Consider the following 9,530-nt stretch of genomic DNA (forward strand, 5'->3'; position numbering starts at 1 on the left):
CATGTTTTCTCTACTTCAAGAGGTGGAGAGAGAAAGTCAGCTTAGAACAGATTTTATTTGGAATAAATTCCCTTGAGTGACTTCCATTACTTACATCTGTCTTTGGGCACCAGGTACCCACTCTCTGGGGTAAGGCATGCAGAGCCTGTGTGGCCTGGCAAAGATGGCTCCTCTAAGTCCTGCTTGGTATATGAAACTAGACTGGTTGCAGGTGCATTTACAATATGGAGGATCTCAGGAGGAAGAGAATCGAGGTCCCTAAGCTCTTGCCTTTTGAGGTTCAATATTACTGGAAGTGTTTTGATAAAATGAATTTGTCTTGATTGAGGTTGGTAGCTGATGCTGCCCAGGTTACATCTCTACTCTGACTTCTTTGAAATCCAAACAATATATCAATCATCTACTTGCAGTCTCCATTTGGTGGTCTTCTAGGCAAATCCAATCTAATGTGCTCAAAGCAGAACTCTTGATTTCATCCTCCCTGACCCCCAAATCCACGCTCTCATGCATCTTGGTAGACAGCACCCCATCTGCCCTGATGCTCAGGCCCAGAACAAAGAATCTTCTTTGATTCCCCTTTGCTCTCATGTCCCTCATCCAAATCACCATCAAGCTCAAACGGCACCACCTCCAAAGGTGTGTGCTCAGTTGTGTCTGACTCTTTTGCAACCCCATCGACTATAACCTGCCAACTTCCTCTGTCCATAGAATTTTCCAAGCAAGAATACTATAGTGGGTGGGTTGCCATTTCCTTCTCCAGGGGATCTTCCTCACCCAGGGATCGAACTTGTGTCTCTTGCATTTCCTTCGTTGGCTGGCAGATTCTTTACCACTCCACTTCATACCCCAGTGGCTCAGTGCATAAATAAGCTGCTGCAGTGTAAGAGACATGGGAGATGTGGTTTGATCCCTGGGTGAGGACGATCCCCTGAAGTAGGAAATGGCTCCAGTACTGTTACTTGGAAAATTTCATGGACATAGGAGCCTGGTACTGTCCATGGGGTTGCAAAAGAGTCAGACACGACTGTAGCCAGTGACTCTAACTCACCACCTCTAAAACCTGTCCCCAATTCATCACAGGCCTCCATCTCCACCACTAGCCTGGGCCAAGCTACCTGATGTATCTCTTGTCTAGACGGCACCAGCCTTCTAACTGCTCTCTACTTGTGAGCAGCTGGGCTGGTGCTACCATCTCAAACTCAGGCCTGGGACTCATAGAAAAGGCTACTCTTGCTTGAGCTCAGCTGGCAGGCTTAGACTGACATCATGATTTGGGGGGAATGACTGAACATGAGGAGGGAACTTTCACACTGACATGTGTCCCAGGTTGAGAGCTCCTGCAGCACTGCTGTGGTGAGTGAGTGAGGATTGTGCAGGACCAGTGTTCAACAGCAACCCCATGACTCAGGAGCCCAACACTAGTGCCAGGGACTTCCCCAGAAGCTGGCCCATTCTCCCATTTGAAAGCAGAACTGAAGCCTTCACATGTAGTTAGTCCAGTAGCTCTTGGGCAGAATAGACCACTCAAGCCCCAGAAATTTGAGCTCAGATGGTCTCTGTTTAGTCTGAAGACACAGGAAGAAACTCCATTTACCTTGTACATAAGGTTGTCTAATCTAGTACCAGCAAAGTTGGAAGGGCCACGAGAAGCCCAGGTTTCCATTTTATTGATGGAAACTGAGACCCAGAGAAAACAAAAGAAGGACTTCCTGCTTGAGGACAGATTGGAGCCACAGCCTATGAAATCAAGCCACTTCCTCTGTGGGAACAGGCTGGAACAGAATGCAACTTCTGTTTTTTTTTTTTTTCTCCAGAAGATGAGTCAGGAGCAAGGGATGAGGCTATTATGTGATAATTATCTCCAGCATGCCCCAGGGCTGCTTGGTGGGTGTGGGGAAGGGCTTAGGATGTGGTGAGTGTTCCTGGACCCTGGGTCATGGGATCAAGCCCTGAGGAGTCCATCGCAGCATCCTCTTTCCCTGTCACAGCCCAAACCGGCTCCCACCAGCCTAGGGACATCTGCAGGCTCATCATAGGAAGTGGGGTGCATGAGTGGGGTGCATTTGGGGTTGATGAGTAAGAACTGCCGTCATCACTATCCTCAAACCTCAGAGACTGTCTCTCTCACAACTTCTTGCCCAGATCAATTCCCTCAGCCAGATTCTCAATGGAAACTTGATCATAGTTCCAGCTTCATACATCCAAGAGGTGGCTCATCTGCTGCCCCGATGTTAAGAAGTCTTTCCTTCTGCTGAACCAAGGTTTGTTTTCTTACATCTTCTCCCCACTTGTCCCCACTCTTTCCCTTACCCCCACAGAACACACCTGTTCCAACTGCCCCTTGATGATTTTATAGTGCTATTACTGAGAAGTCCTGACCTGTCACCCCCTCCAGTTCTACATTTGCCCAATGGCACCCCACTCCAGCACTCTTGCCTGGAAAATCACATGGACAGAGGACCCTGGTAGGCTGCAGTCCATGGGGTCGCTAAGAGTCAGACACGACTGAGCAACTTTCCTTTCACTTTTCACTTTCATGCATTGGAGAAGGAAATGGCAACCTACTCCAATGTTCTTGGCTGGAGAATCCCAGGGACAGTGGAGCCTGATGGGCTGCTGTCTATGGGGTCGCACAGAGTCGGACACGACTGAAGCAACTTAGCAGTAGCAGCAGGAGGTTACAGATCTGGTCCCTGGGTGATCCGTCCCTGGAGCTGCTACTTAGATGATCTAAGTCACCTGTACTGGTCAACATTACTCTCCTATGACTTGGTGGGCTGATGGTCAGGGCTGGGGGCCAGGACCCTACAGGGAGAAAGCAGCAGGTCTGAAGTTACAGCCAATTCTTCCCTAGGAGAGTCCTCCCCAGCCCTCATGGGGACTGATGGACTCAGGGGAGGGAAGTTCTATGTATGGGGCAGCCCAAAGCAGGGAGATAGATGTATATGTAGGAGGATTTCTGAGCCCATCAAAATAAACCCAGTGATTACCTCCTCCATGTGCTCAGCTTGAATTTTCCTCTCTGACACATAAGTTTCTGTCTGCAGAAAATCATCAAGGCAGTGGGATTATAGCTGTTTGCCTACACATTTCTCTCCTCCACTGAAAGGTAAGCCCCATGAAGGCAAGGTCTGCTTCTCATTCTCTGTGGGTTGTTAGAGCCTGGCTCAGGGCCCAGGAAATAGTGGATGCTTGGTGAACATGGCTGGAGAATGAATGGTTGGGATAAGAGCAGCTGATGCTCACAGCTTCCTAGCGTGGCCTCAAGGATCAGCATCCATGCCTCTCCACCTGCGCATGCCCCAGCTTCCCACCCATCCACAATCCCTCCTTCTCAAGCTGTCACATTTCAAAGCCTGCCTTTCCTTCCAGACTTGCTTCCCTCTGCAGCCCTCATTCCCTTCTCCATCCCACCTTCCTCTCTTAGCCTTCCTTTCCACACTGCATAGTGGTTAGGAGCCTGATTTCAGAGGCTGTGTGACCTGAGGCGGGTGACTGACCCTTTCTGAACTTCAGTTTCCAGATGAAAATGGTGGTGATAATAGCTGCCTCCTTGGGTGGTGAGGATTAAATGAAATAATTCACACAGAATAATTAGAAAAGCACACATGAGGTGCTCAGTAAATGTGCATGTTATTAATCATATTATTATTGTTATATTTGCACAAGATCTCCTGGCTGCCATTCCAGGGTTCTGATAATCAACGCAATTCTGAATCTTTCACTTATTGGCTATGTGACTCTGGATAAATTAGTAGACCTTTCTGAAGTGGCTTCCCTGGTGGCTCAGACAGTAAAGCATCTGGCCTGCAGTGCAGGAGACCTGGGTTCGATCCCTGGGTTGGGAAGATCCCCTGGAGAAGGAAATGGCAACCCACTCCAGTACTCTTGCCTGGAAAATTTCATGGACTGAGGAGCCTGGTAGGCTACAGTCCGTAGGGTCGCAAAGAGTTGGCCATGACTGAGCGACTTCACTACTTTCACTTGGTAAGCAGTAGTGGCTCAGAGGTTAAAGCATCTGCCCACAATGCGGGAGACCTGGGTTCAATCCCTGGGTCAGGAAGATCCTCTGGAGAAGGAAATGGCAACCCACTCCAGTATTCTTGCCTGGAGAATCTCATGGACGGAGGAGCCTGGTGGGCTATAGTCCATGGGATTGCAAAGAGTCGGACACGACTGAGCGACTTCACTTTCGCTTTCTGAAGTAGATTTCCTTACCTGAAAAGTGCCAGTAACAATACTTTCCTCATAGAATTTTGGGGGAGGATATGATTAAATAGGCTAATGGGGAAATGCATTACCTAAGTCTGTAAATTCTGAGAGTGAAAGGAGAACCCATTAATAAACACCCTAGGACAACAAGCTTCAGCCAGGTGAGTGGTCTCCTTACTTATAAGGTACTTAGCACAGTGCTTGGTTCACAGTTTCGAGATCTGTAGATGGGGTTTTATATCATCACCTCTTCCTTTCTCCCCCACCACTTTGGCCCTCTTCTCCCAATTCCTACACACATTGTTTTTCTTTTTGTTCCCTCTTCACCTCTTGCTTAAATTACTTCATGGCCCCAAGAACCTGAGAACATTTTCAACTGTTTGACCCAACCTGTTACTATGGAGAAATTGAGGGTCCGTGTGAGAAGGGGTTTCCCTGTTGCATGGGGATCAGCATGTCACTTCCCCTGCTCAAGAGCCATCAAACCCACGACCATTACGCTGGCATTCAAGGCACACCTACCACTCCCTCCCCTGCCAACCTCGCCTTCTGCTCCCCAGCCCACTTGCTCACCAGCTGGCCTAAGGAAGAGTTCCACTTAGAGAGAAGGGTCCGTGTACAGAGGACTGCCTGCCAACCACGGCCCTAGCTCACTCCAGCTGTTTTTCCTCTTTCCCTTGGGCGACACCAAGCAGCTGATGATGCTCTGCTCCCCGGATCTCTGCTCCAGCCAGGGGATGGAACCCAGTGGGACCGAACCCAGGAGTCTCTGCTAAAGCCAGCACCATTTCCCAGACTCTGGCCTCCACATAATTGGTTTTTGATGGGTCCCATTATGACTCTGTCCTTACTGTGCATTATGGGTGCCTGACCTTCACACTAAGGGATTGAGGAGTTGCTGACCTCAGAAGCTGCTGACCTCTCTCTCATCAGTAGGCAGTGGCCCATCAACTCCAACCCAGTGTCCCAGACAGACAATCCCACATAGAATATCCTTAGAATCTCTGAGCTGAAAGATTATTGTAATTCAACAATGACAAAAAGGGTCCAATTTCATTTGCTAATCAACCGGTAGGGACCACCTGAAGAACTATGTTGAGAATTCTGGGGCCACATCCAGGCTCTTGTAGGGAAGAGCTCTGGCATCAGCTAGAGATGTCTGTCAGGGACAGTATGAAGGAGGGTGAGAGGAGGAGAGGCCTGCAGGGCACAGACTTTAGATCCAGGGTCTGAGATCTCAGTCTTTCACACCCAGATTGCATAGTAGGCTTGGTCTACTGCTCTCAGGAGCAGGTTCCCAAGAAGCCAGAAGGACCCAAAAGATTGGGGAACTGAATTCAACCTACTAGTCAACTTATACACTAGGCGTGATGGATCAAACCTTGATATTTTACAGGTGGAGAAATTGAGGTTCAGAGAGAGGAATGATCACCTAGCAAGTTAGTAATGACCTGACATGGAGCCCCCAGTTCCCAACTTTGCTCATAGAAGGATCCTTTCTCAGCAATTAAACTTGGCCAGATTTAAGGCTGATAGTATGCTAAATACTGAGGGAAGAGGGACCCCTAGATGAGTCCCAAAATATACATCCTGAAGGAAGCAAAACCAGTATCTCTTATCCAGGACTAAAGGGAGAAGCCGCCCCAGCTCTTGAAACTGAAGCCTGGGATAGCAAGGCCTGGTCATCAGAGAGCAGAACTTCCCAAGAGCCAGAAGGGCCCAGGATGCCAGTAACATTCCCAATTGCCAGGCGACAATAAGAAGAGGAAGTTCAAATATGATAAGGAAATTAAAATACCAGCCTTGAAAGTCAAAGAGTAAACAGGACTTGATTCATATCACTGTTACACAGTACTGAACAATCGAAAATAGAAACATAGAAACATCTTTTAAAAACCTGTGAAAATAGGCTCCCTGCTTCCGCTGACCTGCTCATCACTGGAGCCCAGCTCCCAGCACAGAGTAGGTACAAAGCAATTATTAACTAAAAGACATATTCCTGGGGAAGGTGGGGAATTTATCTCTCCCTGTATTGGAGCCCCAGGGGGAGGCACGTTTTCTGAGTGTTATGTTGACAAGGCCCCACATGAGATACTGCTGGGGCTGTGAATACTTGGTCTCATCAGTTTCTCACTGCAGGCCTGTGAGATGATCTGAATTATAATACCCATTTTACAGATGAGAAAAGTGGAGGCACCAAGGGCAAATTCTCTTGTTCACACTCATATTGCTCTTTTCACCTTGGCTAGAGCTGCACTTACCCTCAGCTCTCCGGAGTGGGGATTAGAAGAGGATGCAGCCCATGGGTGCCTCACTCTCCTTCCCCAGCCCGCAACCCCCAGCTCTGCCCAGACATGCTTCTGGATCCTTGTAATGTACACAGAGTGTGAGAAGATTTCAGACCTTCTACACTTCCCTTTCTGCTCCCCCTCCTCCAGTCAGTCCCACAGGATGTGTTGGGGAGGCCTGGCCCCAGTTCAGGAAGGACTTGCTTGCTGGGTGGTTGGGGCAGACTCTTACTGTCTCTGGGCCTCTACATCCTTATGAACATGAGGGAATAGCTCATGGACTGGCCAGCACCATGGTGCTAAGAAGCAGTGACCCAAGTGTCTTTCCACAAACATCTGCTTCCCAAAGTTCCTCTCATGGGCCTGGTGCTCCAAGGCCCCCAGGCCCTCAGGCCCTGTCCACTCACCTGCCATGACAGGGCTGCCCAGCTCCTTGCTTCCTCTGCCTGGTGGTGTGTGAACCGTCAGGACAGCGTTTTTGAGCAGCCAACCAGACCCACATTAACAAGGCAAGTGTTGGGACACTCCTAGACAGGACAGTCAGAATTCAGAAGGAGGCGTGGCCCTGCTACCCCAGCCGTGACACCTATGAGGCACCTAATCACCCAGTAATTGCCTTGGTTTGCGCCTAGAATTTGTCCAGTGTGGGAGGGGCTCCAGCTAAGAGGCTTCCAAATGTAAAGTTGAGAGCCAGACTGTGAGAGAAACAATCCCACAAGCCTGGGAACAAGTTTTATGGTCTGCTGTTCTTACAAGAAAACAGAGGCTCAGAGAAGGGCCCCTAAATGTACATGGCTACCAGTTGCAGAGCTGAAATGGGCCAGGCCTCATGGCATCCAGTCCAGGGCGGTTTTCTCCCCTCCTGGTTGAGGAGAGAAGGTTCTGGAAAACACAGTTCTCTCTTTTGTGGGCTGCAGAAGCGTCTACAAGAGCTGTGACCTACCTTCCTCTCCCAGGGATGTGCCCCCACCACGCCACACCCTCCTACACGTTCCCACCGGTAGGCTCAGCCTCCACAGAGGAGCCCTTAGGTTCAGAGGAATAAACTTTAGATCCAGCTGGCCCAAGTTTGAAGACCAGCTCCTGCCCCTGGTCACTCTGATCCTGCAGAGGTCTGTGATCCCCTGAGTCTTAGTAAAATGAAGACAGCAACCTCTCATTATCTGATGACTAAAGGAATAAGAGGGGAAACTCTGGGGCAGGGCCTGGGTGCTTAGAGAGCCTGGCTCACTGGTCCCCTGCTCTTACAGTCTCCCTTACTTTGGAAGTTGAACCATTCCTGAGCTTGTCTGGCCCTTCAGTGTTGGGATCTCTGAGCTCTGTAGAACAGAGGTGGGGACATCATGCTGCCTGGGCTAAATCTACTCTGGGGATTGAAAGGAGACCCTTGGCCTGAGTTCATGTGGGATCTTCTATCCTTTGGACTCCTTGCAGGGCCTCCCTGTGACAAGCCAACTGCCTGGAGTGGTGCCAACCTAGGCTTTTAGGAGGAAGTGAATAATAAAGAGGGGCGAGGCCCTCTGGTTCAAAGCAAGGCTAATTCACTGATCTTTGTGAGCTGGCTCCAGCCTGGAACTTAGAGACCTGAAAGCCACTGGTGCCCCATGACCTTGGATAAGACCTCTCCATCTGAGAATGCTGTCTTCCCACCATGTGAACTAAAAAGGACTTGGCTAAAGTATTCTCAAAGGCATTTCTAGCTCAAAGTCTAAGATTCTAGGGCCCAAAGACTCTAGACTTGTGTGGAATAAAATGGGGGGAAATTTATTTTCAGGGGAGCTGGGAGAGGAGTTTCTCTTTGTTTGGAAGTGCCTTGAGAGGAGGCTCTGGGGCCATCAGAGGCCAAGTAGGGTGGGTCAGGGAGGAAAGAGGAAGTGGGAGGGAATAGACTTCCTGAGATGGGCACAGACGGGCAGGCAGTGGTCTATGCCATGCACCCTTGCTCCCCCGTTGCTTGTGTGATCATCATTTGGGAAAGTGTATAAAAATCCCAAGGTGTTTGATGTGGTTGGTTTTCTTACAGAAAGTGGCCAAGTGGTTGCGTTCTGCCTGCTGGTTTGATGCAGGCCAAACATCTTTATGGGCTCTTTGCAGGCTCACATGCCTTTAATTACTGACATCTGGCACCTGGCTCCTTCTCTTACGCCCTGCAGCCTGCTGCCCTGGGTGCTGGGCAGACCTGGGCCCTCCGAAGCTGTTCTTCTGCCTATATAGGGTCAGACTCCTCCCTGCTAATGACAGTCTCACTCGGGGCCCTTTTATCTTTCATCTTGGGTTTGCTTGCCTGGACTGGGGCTTCCAGAAGATGACAGGGCATTCCAAAATCGCACCTTCAACAAACCCAAACAATTCATTGTTAGATTTAGGGGAAAGCAGCCTGGCAGTAGAGCCCTGGGATGAGAGCCAGGAGACTGGGTTTTGTATCTCTGGGCCAAACTGGCTGTGTGGCCCACAGCAAGTCACTTACCATCTCTGAGACTCTGTGTCCTCATCTATGAAATAAGGGTGTGAGCTGGATCTTATTGGTTCTAACATTCTCTGATTGTAAATGATCAGACTAGAGATGGCAGACAGGAGCCAAAGATTGGGAAAACTCAGGATACTCCAGTGTCCAGCATATAGTGGGTATTTCACAAGCTAAAATCTGTGCTATGGAACAAATATGCTTTAAAATAATTTAAAGCTCAACATTCAGAAAACAAAGATCATGGCATCTGGTCCCATCACTTCATGGGAAATAGATGGGGAAACAGTAGAAACAGTGTCAGACTTTATTTTTTTGGGCTCCAAAATCACTGCAGATGGTGACTGCAGCCATGAAATTAAAAGACGCTTACTCCTTGGAAGAAAAGTTATGACCAACCTAGATAGTATATTCAAAAGCAGAGACATTACTTTGCCGACTAAGGTCCGTCTAGTCAAGGCTATGGTTTTTCCTGTGGTCATGTATGGATGTGAGAGTTGGACTGTGAAGAAGGCTGATTGCCGAAGAATTGATGTGATTGAACTGTGGTGTTGGAGAAGACTCTT

Source organism: Capricornis sumatraensis, chromosome 15 (genome assembly GCF_032405125.1).
Source record: "Capricornis sumatraensis isolate serow.1 chromosome 15, serow.2, whole genome shotgun sequence".
Lineage (NCBI taxonomy): Eukaryota > Metazoa > Chordata > Mammalia > Artiodactyla > Bovidae > Capricornis > Capricornis sumatraensis.